Below are 21,666 nucleotides of genomic sequence, written 5' to 3' on the forward strand. Positions count from 1 at the left end.
AGATAGTTCATGCAAAGAGTAACTAAAAGAGAAGTGGCTATACTACTATCAGACAGAGTAAGTTAAAAACTGTGAGGAGAGACAGGAAAGGACAGTGTATAATAATAAAAAGGTCAATTTACTAGAAGATTTAACAGTTATGAACATATAAGCACCAAACATAAGAGCTCCTAACTGCATGAAGCAAACACTGACAGAATTAAAAACAGGTCTTCCTATAATTATAGTAGAAGATGTCAGTGACCAACTTTCAATAATGAATAGAAGGACCAGAGAGAAAATCAATAAGGAAATTGAGGAATTGAAAAACACTAGACTAATTGGGCCTAAGAAAAATAAACAGAACACTCCACCCAACAGCCGAATACACATTTTTCTCAAGTATACATGTAACATTCTCCAGGACCAACTATATTTTGGGACACAAATAAAGTCTTAATGAATGTTAAAATATTGAAATAATACAAAATATCTTTTCCAATCACAATGGGATAAAACTAAAAATTATAGCAAGAAGGAAAAATGGAAAACCTAAAAATATGTGGAAATTAATTAATACACTCTTAAGCAACCAACGTGTCAAGAAATCACAAAAGAAATTAGAAAATATATTGAGACAAATAAAAATGAAAACATAACATACTAAAACTTACGAGATGCAGTGAAAGTAGTGCTAAGGGGGAAATTTATGGCTATAAATTCTTGCATTAAAAATATCTCAAATTGACAACCTAAATGTATACCTTAAGGAGCTAGAGAAAGAACAAACTAAACTCAAAACTGGTAAAAGGAAAAAAACGATAAAGCTTAAGGCAGAGAAACAAAACAGATAACAGAAAGATAGGTGAATCAACAACACTAAAAGCTGGTTCTTCAAAAGACTGACAAAATTGACAAGTCTTTAGCTACATTGATTAACAAAGAAAGAAAGTCAAATAATGAAATTAGAAAAGAACAAGGGGACACTACAACCAACTTAACAGAAATAAAAAAGATTACAAGAAAGTACTAAGAACATGGTATACCAACAAACCTGATAACTTAGATAAAATGGATAAATTCTGAGAAAAACACTACCTACCAAGACTGAATCATTAAAGAAAATATGAACAGACCTATAACTAGTATGCAGATTAAATCCATAATCAAACATCTCTCAACGAAGAAAAGCCTAAACCCAGGTGGCATCATTGGTTAATCTATCAAACACAGTGTAAAGACGACGTAACACCAATGATTCTCAAACTCTTTCAAAAAATAGAATAGAATACACTTCCAAATGTATTCTACGAGGCCAGCATTACCCTGATACAAAGACATTACAAGAAAAGGAAACTACAGACCACTATCCCTGATGGAAAATTGTGGGAAAAGGCAGTCATGCACGGATTCTTGTCTTCTGCATAGTCACATAAGACTGGCTGTGAGCCTGGAACATTTCCTTACAGGAAAATAAGGAGCCCTTGCAGCTTGTGCTGGGCATTATTTGGGTGTTTGGGAATATCTTTCCCTGTTGCAGGATTGGTGTATACTCCTTTGTTCTGCTTAAGCATGTGTGTCACTGGAGCCCAGGCTCACCCCTCACTTTTTATATTTCAGACCCCATGGGGAAGAGGTCAAGATTCTTCGCTTGCAGTAGACAGTTTCCTTGCATTAGTTGTGAGGCAAAATCTGTTGGCCATGAAGGACCCTTGCTTGCCATTTAAGCTGATATTTTTCTGCCTGTTCTTTACGTAAGTAAAGCATTGCTCCATCCAATGCCTGTGTAAGCTGTGCCTTTCTTGGCAATTTTCTTGCAAGTTGGAAGATACATGCAAACCATCCAGGAGTTTGATGTCCTAAAACTGCTACTCATGGTGATAGGCAACAGACGTTATTTGCTTCACAATACTGGTGCAAAAATCCTCAATAAAATACTAGCAAACAGAATTCAACAGCATACCAAAAGAATTGTATGACTTGTCCAATTGAGATTATTCCTGAAATGCAAGGATAATCAAATATATGAAAATCAGTCACTATAATATACCACATTAGCAAAATGAAGAAAAAACCCATATGATCATCTTGATTGATGCAGAAAAAGCATTTCACAAAATTCAACACCCTTTCATGATAAAAAAAAAAATATTAAATGTTTAGAGAAAGTAGCAAACTACCATATAGAAAGGAAACTAATGAATAGAGAGAAACCAACCAAACATAAGAAGGCCATATATTTAAAAACAGCTAATATCATGCTCAATGGTAAAATACTGAAAACTTTTTCCTTAAGATTAACAAGACAAGGATGTCTGCTTTGCCACTTCTATTTAACATAGTGTGAAAATCCTAGACAGAGCAAATAAGCATAAATAAATAAGTGGCATCCAATTGGAAAGGTTGAAGTAAAATTATCTCCATTTATAGATGACATGATCGTGTATGTAGAAAACCCTAAAGATTCCATTAAAAACCCTATCAGAATAAGTGAATTCAGCAAAGTTGCAGGATAGAGTATCAACACAAAATTCAGTTGATTTCTAGACACAATCCAAAAAGGCAATTAAGAAAACAATTCTGTTTGTAATAGCATCAAAAAGAATACTTAGAATAAACTTAAACTAGGAAATCTACAAAATGTAGCTGAAAGAAACTAAAGAAAATACAAGTGGGAAGATGGCCTTTGCTCATGAATTGGAGGGCTTAACATTTTTATGAGATCAATACTACCCTAAGTGATTTATAGATTTTTAAAAATTCTAATCAAAATCCCAATAGTTTTTTGTAAGAAATAGAAACATTCTTTCCAATTTGGTATGGGATATCAAGAGATGCCAAATAGCCAAAACAATCTTGAAAAACAAAGCTGGAGGTCTCACATTTTTAAATTTCAAAGCTGCAAAGGTATAGGAGTCGAAACAATGTGGTACTGGCATAATGACAGACATGTAAACCAACGGAATAGAATATGAACAGCCCAGAAATAAACCCTTGCATATATGTTCAAATAATTTTTGACAAAGGTGTTAAGACTATTTAATGGGGAAAGAATAGTCTTTTCAACATTCAGTGTTGGGAAGCTGGATATCCACATGCAAAAGAATGAGACTGGGCACTACAATCTTATGTAATCTAATCATATACATTGAATCATGTACATGACCATTACTAATCATTAGAGATATGCAAATCAAAAACACCATGAGAAACCATGGTAGAGACCATGCAGTCTCTACCTTGCTGGCTTTGAAGAAGCAAGCTGCCATATTGTGAACTGCCTACTGGTGATGCAACAGGGACTGGGAGATAACCTCTGGCTGATAGCTAGTGAGCAACTATGATCACTGGTCTGGCCACTTGCAAGGAACTGAATGCTGCTAAAGGCCATGTGAGTTTGCAAGGGGATTTTTCCTCAGATGAGACCACACTCCTGTCTGACATCTTGATTGCTGTCTTGCAGAGGACCTAGCTAAGTTGTACTCAAACTTCTGACCCACAGAAACCAAGATAATAAATGTGTTTTGAGCTACTAAGTTTGTGGAAATATTGTTATGCTGTAACAGACAACTCATATATTGGGAAAGAATAATAACTGGGGCCTATATACTGAACTATTCCTAAAGCTCACACAGGGTTGGAAATTGAGCTTTCTCAGCTAGAGTAAAGAGATGATTTTCTATGCTGAGGAAATTCAATAGAGAATCAAGAAAGGCCAGGACTTAGAAGTGCAGCAAAATTAGCCCCAGAAAAATATTGGCTACTTTAAGCCTGAAATAAGCTTAAAAACAAATCTTGGAAAAAAATGAAAGTAATATTTAAGTAATAAATTGCCTGCCAGAGAAAGTCCCAGGAATCTAAAGAAACATCATAAACCCAAGCACTCTAAAATATAAAATTTACAATATTCATTATGCAATTGAAAAAATACTAGACATACAAAGAAGCAGGAAAACATGACCAATGATCAGGAGAAAAATCACTCAATAGAAACAGACCCATAAATAACAGAGTAATGGAACTAGCAGACAAGAATCGTAAAAGAGCTATTAAAACTACCTAAAGGATATAAGAAGCATTAACATAACAAGGGGAGAAATAGAATATTTAAAAAGTATAACCAAATGGAAATTTTAAAGATGAAAAAATACAATAGAAAATAATATTTCAATAGATGGGATTGCAAGCAGAAGAAAAAATTCATAAATATAAACACATAGCAGATTTTATCAAAATGGATGCATACAGAGAAACAAAACACCCCTCAAAATCAGAGTCTCAGTCAAATATAGAATGTATTAAGTATGTATATTGGGAGACAGTAGGGTATAGAATAATGACTGAAAAATTTTAAATTTGATGAAACGAGGGCAATGACTAAAATTTTTCTAATTTTATGAAAACTATAAACCTAGTTTCAAGAAACTCAATGAACCACCAGCAGGATGGATGGACACACACACACACACACACACACCCCCCCACCAACATCCTTCCACACAAAAAACACATACACAGCATAATCAGATTGCTAAAAACTAGCTATCTAAAATGTAGCCAGAGGAAAAAAGACACAGTATGTAAAGAGCAAGAAATATATTTAAAAAAAAAAAAAAAACAGGCTTCCTGTCATAAGTAATGCAAACCAGAAACCAATGGAACAACATCTTTAAGGTGCGAGGCCAGAATAAAATATGCAATGAAAATATCATTTTAAAAAAAGGCAAACAAAAACTTTTTCAGACACACAAAACCTGGGAGAATTCATCATCAGTTGAGATTTTTGTGTTTTTTCATACACTGAGTACTCTGGGATTATATCCTGTTCATTTTGAACACTATGCAACCATAAAAAAGATATAGTCTTTTAAAAACGTGATTCTGAAACAAACAGGATATTCATATTAAAAACAACAAGAACAATAAATTTTGATTACTCATACAATTCACCAAAACTAACTTGAAATATATCATATAAATAAACATAAATAATAAACTATATAAAAAGGACATGTAAGAGCATTAAGAAGTCAAACAAAAAAAGGGAGATATTTGAACGAACAATTCACAAGAGATGATATAAGATGGCCAATTCATAAAAATGCTTAACATAATTAATCATCTGAGAAATGCAAATTAAAATCACAATGAGATATCATCATTACATCAGTTAAAATGCAACACCTAACAACATAAAATTTCAGTGGAGATGCAGAGCAACTGGAACTCTGACGTATCGTTGATGGGAGTGTGAAATTATACAACCACTCTGAAAGACCATTCTGGCTGTTTCTTATAGAGTTATACACACACTTAGTATTTCACATATCAATTTCACTCCTAGGCATTATCAAAAAAGTGTATTTCGTGGCCCGGCACGGTGGCTTAGCCTGTAATCCCAGCACTTTGGGAGACTGAGGCGGGCGGATCACCATGTTAGGAGAGCAAGACTATCCTGGCCAACATGGTAAAACTCAGTCTACTAAAAATACAAAAAATTAGCCGGGTAGGGTGGTGCACGCCTGTAATCCCAGCTACTCCAGAGGCTGAGGCAGGGGAATAGCTTCAACCCGGGAGGAGGAGGTTGCAGTGAGCCGAGATTGCATCACTGCACTCCAGCCTGGCAACAGAACGAGACTCCGTCTCAAAATAAAAACGAAAGTGTGTTTCCTCACAAAAGACATTAAAAATATTTGTGATAGCCCAAATCTGGAAACAACTCAAAGTTCATCGATTTGTATAAATGGAATTTTGGTATAGATATATAATAGACTACTACTCAGCAATAAAATTTGACATATTGGTAAGTGAAATAATATGGGTAAATATAAAAAATATCATGCTAAAGGAAATAAGTGAGCTGTAAAAGACTATAAATATATGATTCCTGCATAATAGATGATTCCATGTATAAGAAATTCTAGAAAACACAAAATTATAGCAAGTAAAAATAGATCTATCAGTGGTTGCCGGAGACTGGGGGAGAGGGAATTTAGAAAAACCTAAGAAAGGGCCGGGCGCAGTGGCTCACGCCTGTAATCCCAGCACTTTGGGAGGCCGAGGCGGGCGGATCACGAGGTCAGGAGATAGAGACCATCCTGGTTAACACGGTGAAACCCCGTCTCTACTAAAAATACAAAAAAGAAAAAAAAAATAGCCGGGCGTGGTGGCGGGCACCTGTAGTCCCAGCTACTTGGGAGGCTGAGGCAGGATAATGGTGCGAACCCGGGAGGCGGAGCTTGCAGTGAGCCCAGATCGCACCACTGCACTCCAGCCTGGGTGACACAGCGAGACTCCATCTCAAAAAAAAAGAAAAGCCTAAGAAAGATTTTTGAGTTAATGTGTATGTTCTATAGCTTGATTTTGATGGTTTTTATCAAAAACCATGGATAAAATGGAAAACTCATTAAACTGTATACTTTATATGAGTGGATTTTATTTTATAAAAATTATACCTCAGAGTTGATTTTTAAAAATCTGAAAATTAGAGATAGTTAAAAAATAAATATCATTACCCCATCAAACCTCCAATAAAATTAGAAAAGAAAAACAATTATTCACAGACAACATAATTGTTACTTAGAAAATATAAGAGACTACACAAACTTCGAATTGGTGGTAATGTGACAATTAGTAAATCAATCAGAATATGTAATAATATTACACTAGTGATTATTATAATGATGGTGGTGATAAGATGTCATCCATAATAGCAACAAAACTATATGTCACCTACAAATAAAGATAATAAAATATGTACAAACATGTTAATGGAAAAAATTATAAATCTTTATTGAAAAACTTAGAAAAACATAGATGAAGCCCTAAATGGAGAAACACCTTATTTGTGTTTAAGAGTACAATATCATCATATAATAATTCTCCTCAAATTCAAAGACATTTCTATCAAAACTTCAGCAGAGTATATCATGGAATTTGATTCATTTGTATGAATTTGATCATCATATTCATACAAAAGAGTAAAAACATTTATTTCAGGACTTATTCCAAGGGTATTGTAATTCAAACAGAATAGAACAGAATCAAAAGTCCAAAAACAGATTTATGTACATATGAGAATCTGAAATATGACATAGACAACATTAAAAATGAGGAAATAGTTGTTCAATAAATTGTTCTGGAACAATTGGCTCTCCATATGGAACAATAAGTAAAATTAGATCTTGCTTTACATGCACGCACACACGCATGCACACACACACAATTTAGATAGATTAATGATTTAAATGTAAAAAATGCAAAATTGTAAAACTTTTATAAGAAAGTTTAAGGAAATGTCTCATGGCATCAAAGTTGGGAAATGGCTGGCATAAGTTGTACAGACTCTAAAGGAAAAGAGTAATAACAATAATTTCATTAGAATTACATTTTCTCTATCACAAAAGATACCATAAGGAAAGGCTTAAGGCAATGTGTCCATAATTTAGAACATCATAATCTTTGAAAAAAGAGGAAGAAAAATAAGCCATATTTTCTGCCAAATTATTATCTCCTTTCAGAACACCCTTTTGAATTTCATAAGGAACAATGGTAAAAGAAACTTCTCAGGATTACATCAATCAGAATATTTTTAGTTTTTATACTCATCTAATGATTGGGTTGTAATTTGTTCCTTCTCTGATTTTTGCCTCCTTCTACTTTCTTCTCACATGCTACCTTCATCTTTCTTCCCAGTCTGCATGATTTCCTTGCTCTTACTCTAGTCTTTCCTATCTGGTCCACAGCTGAAACAAAATGTCCTGTTTTGAACTGTATTGAACCTCAATGAAGGAATTTATTTCATGGAATTTTTACACTAAACAACTTTTCTACATGGATAGCAGTCTTATGACTCTGACAATAACCATATCTTAATCTCTTTTTTTTTTTTTTTTTTTTTTTGAGACGGAGTCTCACGCTGTTGCCCAGGCTGGAGTGCAGTGGCGCGATCTCGGCTCACTGCAAGCTCCGCCTCCCGGGTTCCCGCCATTCTCCTGCCTCAGCCTCCTGAGTAGCTGGGACTACAGGCGCCCGCCACCGCGCCTGGCTAATTTTTTGTATTTTTAGTAGAGACGGGGTTTCACTGTGGTCTCGATCTCCTGACCTTGTGATCCGCCCGCCTCGGCCTCCCAAAGTGCTGGGATTACAGGCTTGAGCCACCGCGCCCGGCCTTAATCTCTTAACTGCAGAAAAAGCTCGACATCTTCTCAGATCATATTAGAAAGTTTTTTAATGGCCGACTGTCACTGCTGTACCTCAGAGTCTTTCTCCAAGGCTCGAAATATCATTGCCCCAAGCAGACATACTATGTAGGCAATTATTAGTATGCCTTTGTGGACTTTGCTGTTTATCTCTTTCTTATACCCTGGAATGAGGGTTAGAAGAATTCACATCACTTTATGTCCTCCCAAAAGAAACCCAATACAACAAAGCCAAACTAACTTTTCAGATAGGCAATGTGAATTCCCTCACGTTTATTAACATACCTTTAAACAACTATACAAAAGATACCAATTCCTAGTCATGGAAGCAGAAAAATGACTCCACTTTGCCTCTAACTATAAACCTCCTTATTCTTAAAAAGATGATAAACTGTGCTATTTTTGTAGATAGAAAAATATTGGAGGGTCAAAGCTGGCCAAGTGGCTCAGTTGTTTATTCAGCCTCCATAGACGAAATTTTATCATGGAGTTACATGTTGGAGTATGTCAACAAATATTTTTAAAAGAGTACATGTTAATGCTTTCATTTTCTGATAAAGTAGATTAAGTTAGACCACACTCTACTAGTTACTAGTGGTGTAAACTCAGTTATGTATCCTCGCTGTGTGTATTAGTCTGTTTTCACACTGCTGTAAAGATACTATCCGAGACTGGGTAATTTATAAAGAAAGGAGGTTTAATAGACTCACAGTTCCACATGGCTGGGGAGGTCTCGGGAAACTTTCAATCATCCCAGAAAGGGAAGCACCTTCTTCACGTGGTGGTGGGAAAGAGAAAAAGAGCCCGGGGCAACTGCCATTTATAAAACCATCAGATCTCGTGAGACCTCCCTCACTATCACGAGAACAGTATGGGGGAAACTGCCCCCATGATCCAATCACCTTCCACTAGGTCCCTCCCACATCACCTGGGGATTATAATTGAAGATGAGATTTAGGTGAGGACACAAAGCCTACCCATATCACTCTGTTTCAGATCATCACCTGTAAAATGGAGATTAAAAATAGCTACTTGATAGAGTTACTATAAAGATTGAATTAGTATATTTGAATGCTTAGAGTAAGGGATAGCAAATAGAAAATGCCCGACAAAGCTAGCAGCCAAAGAATTGGTAGCGTTTGCAGCAGTAGCAATAGTAGTAGTAGCAGGAGAAGGAGGAGTATCCACTCTCCCTTCCAATTCCTGCACCCCTTTGCCTTGCAAAGCACGAGGCGGAAAGAACAAAATAGTTGTTGGTATGATTAACAAGATTCTTCTCTTGAGGAGGTCAGGTTCTAACATTAAGAAAGGTGAACAGCCTGTGTGGGTTATATGGCTCTGGGGCAATGCCTTGAGGCAGGGATTCCTGATTTGAAAGTAGTACTGCTCTCGACTCTGCCTCCTCACAGCTTCTTCCACTTTAGAGAATGGGGCAAATCTCAGCAGCACTGAGGTGAACTTTCTTTCCCGGTGAGGACTTTAAGAATGAAAACACTTGGTTTTATTTTGTATGTGATGTTCAGAACTTTAAGACATCATTACAAGAACAGGCACATTTTGCCGGCGCAGTAGCTCATGCCTGTAATCCCAGCACTTTGGGAGGCTGAGGCGGGCAGATCACTTGAGGTCAGGAGTTCAAGACCAGCCTGGCCAATATGGTGAAACCCCGTCTCTACTAAAAATACAAAACTTAGCTGGGCGTGGTGGCAGGCACCTGTAATCCCAGTTGCTCAGGAGGCTGAGGCGAGAGACTCTCTTAAACCCAGGAGGTGGAGGTTGCAGTGAGCCAAGATTGGGCCACTGCACTCCAGCCTGGGTAACAAGAGTGAAACTCTGTCTCAAAAAAAAAAAAAAAAAAAAAAACCAACCAAGCAAATTTTAACACCTGTAATCCCAGCACTTTAGGAGGCTGAGGCGGGCGGATCACTTGAGACCAGCCTGACCAACATGGTGAAACCCCATCTCTACTAAAAATACAAAAATTAGCCAGGCATTGTGGCCTATGCCTGTAATTCAGCTACTCGGGAGGCTGAGGCAGGAGAATTACTTAAACCCAGGAGGCAGAGGTTACAGAGAGCCAAGACTGTGCCACTTGACTCCATCCTGAGCAACAGAGTGAGACTTTGTTTCAAAAAAGAAGAAAAAAGAACATTTTAAAAGCAGTATCTTTTCAATAACCAAAATGTACCCATAATAAATTATACTATTAAACATGTTATAGCCATAGTTATTGGTATACATTTTCAGTGTAAAATAATACATTGAATCAAACTGCCAGTCAATTCAGAATAACAGAAAAACAGTACAGCCTCACCTGAGCAGCCATTTTACTTTTAATTTCTACCAGAATAACAGTATGCTTTTATCTATTATCTTCTATGTCAAGGTTTAAACTAACAGTAGGTCTTGTAACTGAAAAAACAATAGATACCTGAGTTAAACCCCCATAGAGTATTTCTTAGGTTTCTCTGGCATCAATAAAACACTTTGAAGTAGGGAACAATCAAATACTAGGTTGGTGCAAAAGTAATTGCGGTTTTTGCCAATACTTTTAAAGGCAAAATAACCCCGCAATTACTTTTGCACCAACCTAATACTTTCAGGAAGCATTAGAAGAGCATTCAAAACAAAAGCATCTTTTTTGGCAATATTCTACAAAAAGGTCTTTGTTGATCTGTTGGGGCTAAGACAGTACCCTGGGAAAATACTCTAGCATTTGAGGGTTTACTTTTCAGTAGTCATACCATTAACCTAAGGCTGCTCCACACCATTCCTGTCAACAAAAACCAGGCCCCCACTCTAGTGAAGCCTTTTCAAAGTAATCCTACTGCCAGACTGAAGATTCTGATGATTCAAACCCAGGGGACAGCTGGTCAGAAATGGACATTTTGAGCCTGTTGAAATGATCCTATCACCACTCCACAGTTCCATCTGGAACCTTGAGAATGGCTGGTTCTACACACAGTCTTCTCCCCATTATTACCACATCTCTCCAGTTCGTGTGGCCCAGCAACTGCAAGCCTGTGATTCACAATCCTTCTGCACCCAGATTTTCCTGAACTGCTGCATTTTTGCTGTGATATCATCCAGCTCAACCTTCCTGGTCTACAGTCTCCCATGACTCTTTACCTGGCAATGATGTGGCTTGCCTCCTATAGCCAGTGAATCTCTTTATAGCTCTTTCAGGTTGGTGCAACAGTAATTGCCCTTTCAGACTACTCACTCATGCTCAATATCACACCAAGTGTCTGTGCTTAGCTGTGTTTTTCCCACCCTTCTCCACTTGCTGAAATACTCTTACAACCTTCCAGAAGTGGCTAACTTACATTATCTGTGATACCTTCTCTGATCTTCTTTAATCAGAAATAAGGTTCTCTGCTAACTCGGTTATAGCACTTATTTGTACATATTAGAGTACAATCCCCTAAAGAAGATCTGGGTAGACTATCTTATTCAAGGCTTTATACCTCCTTCAAATGCAGAACAGTGCTTTACATCCTCAATAAATGCTTCTTGGATGCAATTGAATAACTTATATATAATTCATATTATTGATAAGCTTTTATATTTTTCCCCTCTAAAATATTCAGAAGCAATATAAAATGTTGCAAAAATCGTGGGCTTTCGAGTTTTTCAGCATTGGGTTTGACCCTTGGCTCAGTCACAGTCTATCTTGTGACCTTACATAGGTAACTTCTTTGAACCTCAGTTTTCTTATCTATAATGTAGATTTCATCATATCTGCCACACCCCAATCATTTTGGATTTAAGTTCCTGCATAGAATGCCTGAAACAAAATAATTTCTCAATAAACAGCTTTTATGACTTTTATAACTAGTAACAATTCTCTTTAGGCAGAAAGAGTCTTCATGGCATATTTTATGGTGACTTCCCCATAGTGTTTATTTAAAAAACTTTGTTGAGTGAATGAAAAATATGGTAATGCCTAAACTTGGAGCCTGAGTCTTGGCTAAAAGTTTCTGGGAATTAGTCTGTGAGAAACACAAATGGGTCATTTCCTCTTTTCTTGAATTTCAAGAAACTAAGTGAGTTTCTTCTTTTGTTAATTTGTCCTTTACTGCTGTGAACTAGGAATGGGATAGCTATATATTTTGAGTGTATGAACCTAGAGTGTATCACTAAAACACTCGAGGAAACTGATATGGTTTGGCTCTGTGTCTCTACCCAAATCTCATCTTGAATTGTACTCCCATAATTCCCACGTGTTGTGGGAGGGACCCAGTGGGAGATAATTAAATCATTCTCCCATACTGTTCTATTGGTGGTGAATAAGTCTCATGAGATCTGATGGTTTTAAAAATGGTAGTTTTCCTGCATAAGCTCTCTCTTTTTGCCTGCTGCCATCCATGTAAGACATGACTTGCTCCTCCTTGCCTTCTGCCATGATTGTGAGGCCTCCCAAGCCATGTGTAACTGTAATTCCATTAAACCTCTTTTTTCCCAGTCTCAGGTATGTCTTTACATACTAATACAGAAATGTTGGCACTGTCCCAGGTTCCAGGTTTTCATTAACATGAGCAACTCTAAACTTAGACCAATCTTTATGGCCATTCCATACCATGTAGAAAGAGGCTACAGTGTCCCCATATTCAAATGACTGCCCTAGTAGCAAATTACTCTGGTGGAGCAAAGCAGAAGGACACTTCTGATTTGGCAGTGTTACCTGCATTGCAGTGCTAGGATACACTGGAGAGTGACATGTGTCAGCTTGTTGCACATGAAAGGTTCCACATGCTTTGTATGCTATGCACAAAGTTGGAACTCTAAGGAAAAAAATAACATGGTTTTGCTTTTTATCTTGTAATAATAATAACAAAATGGAGAAAGAGGAGGAAGAAGAATAAGGAGGAGGAGAAGAGGAGGAGGATTGAGAGGAGGTAGAAGGAGGAGAAGGGGAAGAAGAAGAAGAGCAGGAGGAGAAGACGAAGAAGGAGGAGGAGGAGGAGGGAAAAGGGAAGGGGAAGGGAAGGAGAAGGGGAAGGAGAAGGAGAAGAAGAATAAATGCTTTGTTGAGTGCTTGCTATGTGCCAGGTACTGCCTTAAACATTTTTCATGATGGAATCTCTGTTAATCGTCATAACACCCTATGAAACAATTAATTTGAATACCCTCCATTACAGATGAAGAAATGGAAGTTTAGATATATTAAGAAATTAGTCTAAGATCACAGAGCTATCATTATAGCTTTAGTGAAGTTGAGACTCAAACTAATGTCTAGTTAGCTCTCAACTTATGTGTGCCCTTCACTGCTATTTATTCATCTATTAAATATTCATTAAGCATTTATTTATTATATGGTAATAAATGTTCTAGCATGAAAAATATAACCGTGGACAAAATAGACAAAAATTCCTACCCTCATGAAGCTTACATTCTAATGGGGGAATTCAAATAATAAACAAAAGTTCACATAAGGAAAATAGAATGTCAGATGATGAATAATGCTCTGGAGAAAAGTGGAACCAAGAAGGGAGATGGGAGGTGTGGGGCTAGGGCTGCCATTTTAAAAGGGGTAAATGGGGTTGTAATGGAATACTGCACTGACAAGATAAAAGCTGAGCAAAAACCTAAAATGTTGAGAGAGGGAGCTAGGGGGATCTGAGGATAAGCTTTCAAGGCTATGTAAGCAGCAAGTGAACAGGCCCACAAGCTGCAATAGTTTTAATTTGTTTTAACCTGTGTGAAAAATAAGGGAGCTGGAGTAGTTGGAGCAGATTTAGTGCAAGAAGAATAGGTATTCTTGAAAATCAGGGTGCAGTTTTGAAGGAGAGAAGGCATGGATACTATATGATCAAACACACTAGGTAGCACATATGGGATCTGTGGAAGAAATTCATATGAAAAATAAATGTACAGAGAATATCTGTGGTTTACTTCCAAGGAGTTGAACTAGGAGTAGGAAGAAAGGATAGGATGTAGCTTATACTTTTCATTTAATACATTTCTGTACTTACAATTTTTATAACAAGCACGTATTTCAATTTTAAAGTGTTTAAATAAAGGAATGAATATTCACATAAATGTGTGTAAGTACATGCACAGGGATATTTGTTGCTGTTTATAATAACAATTAATTGGGAGCTGCTTTTTAAAAATGGACTATCCATATGAGGAGATATAAAGATAATGGTAAAGTGATCTACATGTTTACTTTGAAAGGAGTATATGAGCTAGGACTCAAAACACTGGAGTGTGGGCCAGGCGCGGTGGCTCATGCCTGCAATCTGAGCACTTTGGGAGGCTGAGGTAGGAGGATCACTTGAGTCCAGGAGTTAGGTACCAACCTGGGGAACACAGTGAGACCTTGTCTCTACAAAAAATAAATAAAATTAACCAGGCATGGTGTCATGCGCCGGCGGTCCCAATTACTCAGGAGGCTGAGGTGGCAGGATCATTTGAGCCCCGGAGTTCGAGGCTGCAGTAAGCTGCGATATTGCCACTGCACTCCAGCCTGGGTGACAGAGCACGACCCTGTCTCAAAAACAAAACAAAACAGAACACTAGAGTGTGAAGTTTGTATAAGTAAGTAAATGTGCCAATTTATTTATGTGTCAGTGTAGAAATTTCCTTTGAAAAGTTATTCGTACAATAATAACAGAACACACTGGAAACTTTATTATTATGGAACTAGATTCATAATGGAACAAATGCTGAACTATTAAGTAGTCATTTGAAAATACTGCACAGATCGATAGTTAGCATAACAATTCATGTAATATACTTTAAATGGAATAAAAGCAGGCTTTAGAATTGTAGGTATGGAATGATTCCATTTTTGTGAAGAGAATCTAGAAAGTAAGCTCCGTGTAAGGAGAGGCTTTTCTTCAATGCTATATTCCTTACACCTAGTTTCTAGTGCTTGGAAAACACAAAATGAATATCTGTTGAATGTTGAAGCAGTAAATAAAAGCGTGCCTCCACGCACAAAATTACAAAGCAAAAAGTCCTATCTCAATATGTTAACAAAATGGTTTTGATGTTTTTTTCACAATTATCTGTATTTCCCTATTTTTAAAATAACATGTAACAAAAATGTTACTTTCACTTAATGTTTATTTAAAGGTTGTAAGTTTCAAGGCTAAGAGTTTAGAAAATATCCATTATCAGGAATAACTATAACTCATTACCTATCTAGGACTCAGAGGGTTGAACGTGCACTCAACAGCACCGTCTGCTATAATTGTGTGGCCACAGAAGCTTTTGCAAGGGGTTGATAAGGGGAGACTGAACAAATAAAAGTTAAAAATAAAGCAGAGTTGCTAAGCCTCAAAAATTTGTAGGGTGCTGTTGTTCTAGAATAAACACAGAGAGAAGATGACCGTATCATTTGGGAATTTGACATGTGCCATTAGTCTTGATTTAGCTTTATTTAGATGCTGTGCTTGCAAATTGGGTAGCTGTCCTTTGTGGACTAAACAGAATTCCCCAGGTGTAGGTGTGATTTGCATATGATTTACTCAATTATGAATTTTCTGTTGAAAAGTGATGGCTTTATTAAAATAGGAGGAACTGAACGTGGACTTGTCAGTCTGCCTGAATAGGCAGAGGAATAAGACAGAGACTGCATTTCCACTGGGGCCAGCAAGGAAGAACAGATGGAGCTGGGCCAAAGTTAGTTGGCAGTTTTTTCCAGAAGGTTAAAAAAATAAAAGTCCAGAGATAACCAACTTCAGCAAGAGGCTATAGGGACATCCTTTCTTAGGTTTCAGGCTTACGCAAGAAATTTTTTAAAAAAATGTTTGCTGGCCTTTTGTAATTACCACAACATGAAAGGCAATGAACTAAAGTTATTTGAGTCCCAAGATTTGGGGGAATGTTTCTATTTTTTTTTTTTCACTGTGTCAAATGTATACATTTAATTGACTTTGTCATATCACCATATTTGATCCTTTTCATTCTTCTAACATTTTCTTTTAGCCAAATTTTTTTTTATTCTTCATGTATGCCTTTGCTGGTATTGCTTTACCTTGTTTTTTAAAAAAATCTTTTAACTTTCTTTGCCTTATTTACCAATCAAATTATTATTTTTTATTTTATATAAAATTTTTACCTTACCATATTATCTTGCTAATATGTCCTCTTAGATAATTTCATTCTTCTATCAAAATGTAATCTCAGCATCCCATTTACCAGCGTGATGTATGGTCACATTTCCTTTATTTATTTATTTATTTATTTATTTGAGACAAGATCTCCTTCTGTTGCTCAGGCTGGAGTGCAGTGGAGTGATCTTGGCTCACTGCAACCTCTGCCTCCCAGGTTCAAGCGATCCTCCCACGTCTGCCTCTTGAGTAGCTGAGACAACAGGTATGCACCACTGCACCTGGCTAATTTTTGTACTTTTTTGTAGAGATGGGGTTTCACCATATTGTCCAGACTGATCTCGAACTCCTGAGCTCAAGCAATCCACCCACCCTGGCCTCTCAAAGTACTGGGATTACAGGCATGAGCCACCACACCCAGCCCACATTTCTTTTAAATGTGCCCATTAAATCACTAGAATCCCACCTGCGCCTTCTCTCCTATAATACCCAGAAGTCTCAGGATGCTCGATCTTTATCTCATTCAGGAGGTTGGTCCCTGATTCCCATTCCCAGTCATTGCTATATGCATCCAAGGTGCTCCATGTGAAATCTGACTTATGCTTCCAGTTTACAATGTTTGAATATACAGCTCCTTCACCTGAAGGACCAGGTGAAGTTCTACCATTCACTGCATCACCCAGAACAACTTGTGCAGATAATGGCTGTTGCCTACCCAAAAGCCATTCCCCTTTCCTACTCTCTTGCTAGTATGTAATCCTACCCGATAGGGAACAATGGGAAATATATCGGGGCTTCAGGAAAAGATTTTTCTTAGTAAGAAGTGGTGCATGGGAGGAAAAGCAACTTTCCATACACATTGAATGTGGTCACATCTCCAAGTGATGCCTGGAACTACTGCCACCATCATGAGACAATGAGGGGAGATGTTGTCAACATGCTGAGAATGGTGAGAGAAAAGATTGGAAGGATCTGGCTTCATTGCTGCATATTAGTTTGCTGAACCAAATCTGGAACCACTGTGCCTCTGAGCTTCTCATGGAAAGTAATACTTATTACTTAAGCCAATGTTAGCTGGGTCATTCATAGCCAAAAGCATCCTAACTGGGACATACTGTCTCTATGGGAAGGTTCACCATTGCAGGGGTCAACCGCTAACTGCAGCTCTTTTCCACCTTCATGGTGATTTTATTTACGGGCCTCAATCGCATTTTACTGCTACTTAGATAAGCCACCATAATTCTCCCCAACAAGTTTCAGTAGCTGTCAATCACTGATAGGAGTCAGATTCTTGTTCCTCACCTCCCACCAAATGTTTGTACTCATGCAAATTTGCCTACAAATTCCTAAGCAACTGTCAAGTTCATTGTCTTGGTCCATTTTATATTGCCGTACAGGAATACCCAAGGATGGGTAATTTATAAATAAAAAGGGACTATTTGGCTCACAGTCCTGATGGCTGAAAAAGTTTGAGATTGGGCATCTGCATCTGGTGAAGGCCTCAGGCTGTTTCTACTCATGGAGGAAGGTTAAGGGAAACTGACTTGTGCAGAAATCACATGTGTACAAAGAAAGGAAGCAAGAGAGAAAGAGAGGTGAGGTGCCAGGCTCTTTTTAACAACCAGCTGTCATGGAAACTAATAGAGTGAGAACTCACTCGCCCCGGAGGGAGGGTATTAATCTGTTCATGAGGGATTCACCCCCGACCCAAACACCTTCCATGGTGCCCCACCTCCAACACTGGGGATCAAATTTAAACAAGAGATTTGGTGGGGACAAACAAACCATATCCAAACTACAGCACTCATTATGTCAGATTTTCTTACAGAATAAAAATGCAAAATGTCTCCTCACTATGCATCTGCTACACAATAACTTTCTTCCTAATTATAGAAGCAAAGTATGTTCATATAAAGAACCAGAAAACACAAAAAGATGAAAAGACAAGAATTTCAATATACCATCCAGAAACATGTTCATTTCGGTATTTTTCTTTTGAATCTTATACAACTGAGATCATACTGCATCTACCATTTTGTATCCTGATTTATTCACTTAACATTATATTGTTTTTCATTTGGCATTACTATTCTTCAAAAATCACGATGTTTAATTTTGGAAAATATCCTATTATGAGGATGTACCCAAATATATTTAATCAATTCTATTATATAAAAAGAAGATATATAATATAGATTTTAAATCTATGGGTTCTGGAACCAAAATCCCAACTCCAATTTTTATTAGATTTGTGACCTTCAGCAAGTCACTTAACCTTTTGGAGGCTTGGGTTTCTCATCTCCAAAACGGGTATGTAACAACACCTACCTGTTAGGCTTGTTTTGAGAAACAAGAGAGCTTAGTAGGATCTGGTACAAAGTTAATATTCAATAAGATTTGTTATTGTTATTATTATTATAAAAAATGTTAGGTTATTTTCCATTTTCCCAAATGTAAATAGGACATCTATGTCTCAAAACATCCTTGAACATACATCACTTTTTGCATCTGATTAATTTTTGGAATCATTTCCTAGAAAGGGAATTCTTGGTTAAAGCCTATTTGATTTTGATAATTTATCAGATTTTTATAAAGATGAAAAAGAAAATTCAAGCCTCAAGGGGCAAGAGTGAAAAGAATACATTCCCTGAGCAAAATAAGTATTTTCCTACTCCCCGTCCCAACATTGTAGGGCAGATTCACCCATTTCCTTAAAAGTTGAGCTTTCTGTCCTTAAATTGAAGTGAAGAAGTTCATCCATAGGTCAAAATTAGCCCTTAACATAATAATGGGTCTGTTTTGGGCACTACTCAGACGGCATGCTGGAACGGTATTTTCTTTTTCAGTTACAGATTCTCACTTTCCTTTTTGAAAAGAAATGTGATTAAGCAAAAATCCATGCTCTTTTATTTATACAATTATTAAAAACTCATGGGAGCACAAGAAGTGGCTAAGAGGGTCCTTTCTGGAGGGACCCTCATTGTAGCTCCCCAGGTATAATTTTAATGAGCAATTAAGGAGTCTCGTCAATCAATTGTCAATTTCCTCAGGTATACTTTTCATTCATTCTACATTCTGATTGAGTTTGTTAGCGTATCTTTAGCTGCCTGTTTGCCACTACTTCTAAGAAAGGCCACAGCCTCTGTCCTGAATTCTTAGTTACTGATCCATGAATACTCGACCCATGATGGCAGACAATGAGAAAATAATGAAAGGAAGAATGCACCTTCTGTCTTCCCTGCTCAGAAAATCCCTTCACCAGACTCACTTCTCCTACCTAATCCTTTGAATCTTTAGATTGAATATAAACATTGTTTTGGGTTCAGTTTAATGGCATAAGAGCCATTAAGAAATACTCCACTAACTTCCAGCAGTTTGAAGTCTAGATTCTGCGACAGACTGCTATGTTTTAAAATGCACCCTTCCTGAAAGGACGCTCTGTAACTTACATCTGTGCTGCTTGCTTCTGCTGCCCTCCTGTGGCTTCCCGGGGTCCTAACAACCCCTGCCGCCTTTTGTCCAGCTGCCTGGTCTCACCCTTTGTCATCTGTTTTCTCTGCTGTTTATTCTCCTCTTTACCCTCATCTGTGATAGCTGTAGGAATTCAGGCCCTCAATGACTCATCCAGATTCATGGCTCCAATTTGCCCCCAGGATTGCAATGTTATGCTTTGCTAGACTCTATTCCCTTCCAGCACTGGTGCTCCTCATGTGTGACTAAATGCTCTTTCTTCTTTGATAGGAAGTGCATATTCTAAGTAATGGTGCATTCAGTTAAGTGATTAATTTTTGTTTAAAAATTATATTCTCAATCCTAGTTTATAATATGCCACTTTATCAGGCGCCAATGATCAGGCTGGGCACATCTGTTAGCAAAGCTTGGCTTGTTCACTGTGTATTACAGACATTTGCAGGGAGACTTTTCACAGGAGCCTTTGTCTTTTAGTTTTTACTTTTCTCACCAAGCAGTCAAATATGCCTTTTCTTAGTTCAGCGAGCCTTGAAAAGTTTCATCTACAATCTAAGGAAGACTTCTAATTCAGAGTAATTTGCCAAGATGAACTACCTGATCCGCTTTAAGAGAAATTAATCATTTCCTTTTTCCTGGAACTTCCTCAAGTTTTGAGGAATGATTTTGTCTCCTTTCTGCATGGAAACATTCTTTTAAAATTAAAATTTTAAAATATTTGTGAGTTATGATTCCAAGACAATAGTAAGTGGGGTAAGACTGAGGTCTAGGATTAAGAACAGTCATCTACTCATTGTCTCTTAACACATCAGTACTTTTTAAAGAATGCAGGTAAATGATACTAGGTCCTGGATATATGATATATACTAGTGATTTATTTATTTATTTAACTAATTATTATTTGGAGACAGAGTATCGCTCTGTCACCCAGGCTATAATGCAGTGGTACGATCTCGGCTCTCTGTTGCCTCTGCCTCCCTGCTTCAAGTGGCTGTCATGCTTCAGCCTCCCAAGTAGCTGGGATTATGGGTGCCTGCCACGACATCTGGCTAATTTTTGGTTTTTTTTTTTTGGTAGAAATGGGTTTTCGCCATGTTGTCCAGGCTGGTCTTGAACTCCTAGCCTCAGGTGATCTACCTGTCTCGGCCTCCCAAAGTGCTGGGATTACAGGCATGAGCCACCGCCCCTGGCCTACACTAATCATTTAGATATTAGGATGAGTATGTCCTCTAGTGCTCTCTACCTCTGTGACCAGGTCACTCAATCTCACAGCATCTCAGTTTATTCATCTTTAAGATCGAGATTATAATACATATTTTGCAGGGTTGTTATGACAAACAGATGTGACATTTTACACACTGTAAATCAAGATATAAATAGAAAATATTATTATTTATGCCCTTTTGGGGGGAGAAATATAGGAATACAGCATCAAAACAGCCAACCAACAAAGATGCTTCTTTAATGGGCCCTTTATAAAACTTAACTAGTAGCAGATAGTTCACAAAAAAATAAATTATATTCTAAAGATAGTTTCTTCTATTGACCTACCTTAATTATGAGAACTTCTTTTTCTTTATTTCTTCTAAAAAAAAAACAAAACAGGATACATGTGCAGAACGTGCAGGTTTGTTACATAGGTATACGTGTGCCATAGTGGTTTGCTGCACCTGTTGACCTGTCCTCTAAATTCCCTCCCCTCACCTCCACCCCTCAACAGACTCTGGTGTGTGTTGTTTCCCACTCTGTCCATGTATTCTCAATGTTCAACCCCCACTTATGAGTGAGAACATTCGGTGTTTGGTTTTCTGTTCCTGTGTTAGTTTGCTGAAGATGATGGCTTCCAGCTTCATCCATGTCCCTGCAAAGAACATGATCTCATTCCTTTTTATGGCTACATAGTATTCCATGATGTATATGTACCACACCTTCTTTACCCAGTCTGTCATAATGGG

The 21,666-nt window shown here is 37.4% G+C and overlaps 2 long non-coding RNA genes across 4 annotated transcripts in view; one reads left to right on the forward strand and one right to left on the reverse strand.

The window, feature by feature from the left end:
• Nucleotides 1-4,922, forward strand: part of LOC126959112 (uncharacterized) — a 28,550-nt gene extending 23,628 nt beyond the window's left edge. For all 3 annotated transcript variants that reach the window (XR_007727481.1, XR_007727483.1, XR_007727482.1), the window contains one exon: nucleotides 1,600-4,922. This is a non-coding gene — a long non-coding RNA (uncharacterized LOC126959112). The remainder of the gene's footprint in view (nucleotides 1-1,599) is intronic.
• Nucleotides 1-21,666, reverse strand: part of LOC126959113 (uncharacterized) — a 455,629-nt gene that overhangs the window by 80,775 nt on the left and 353,188 nt on the right. The gene's annotated exons all lie outside the window — the stretch shown is intronic.

Source organism: Macaca thibetana, chromosome 7 (assembly GCF_024542745.1).
Source record: "Macaca thibetana thibetana isolate TM-01 chromosome 7, ASM2454274v1, whole genome shotgun sequence".
Lineage (NCBI taxonomy): Eukaryota > Metazoa > Chordata > Mammalia > Primates > Cercopithecidae > Macaca > Macaca thibetana.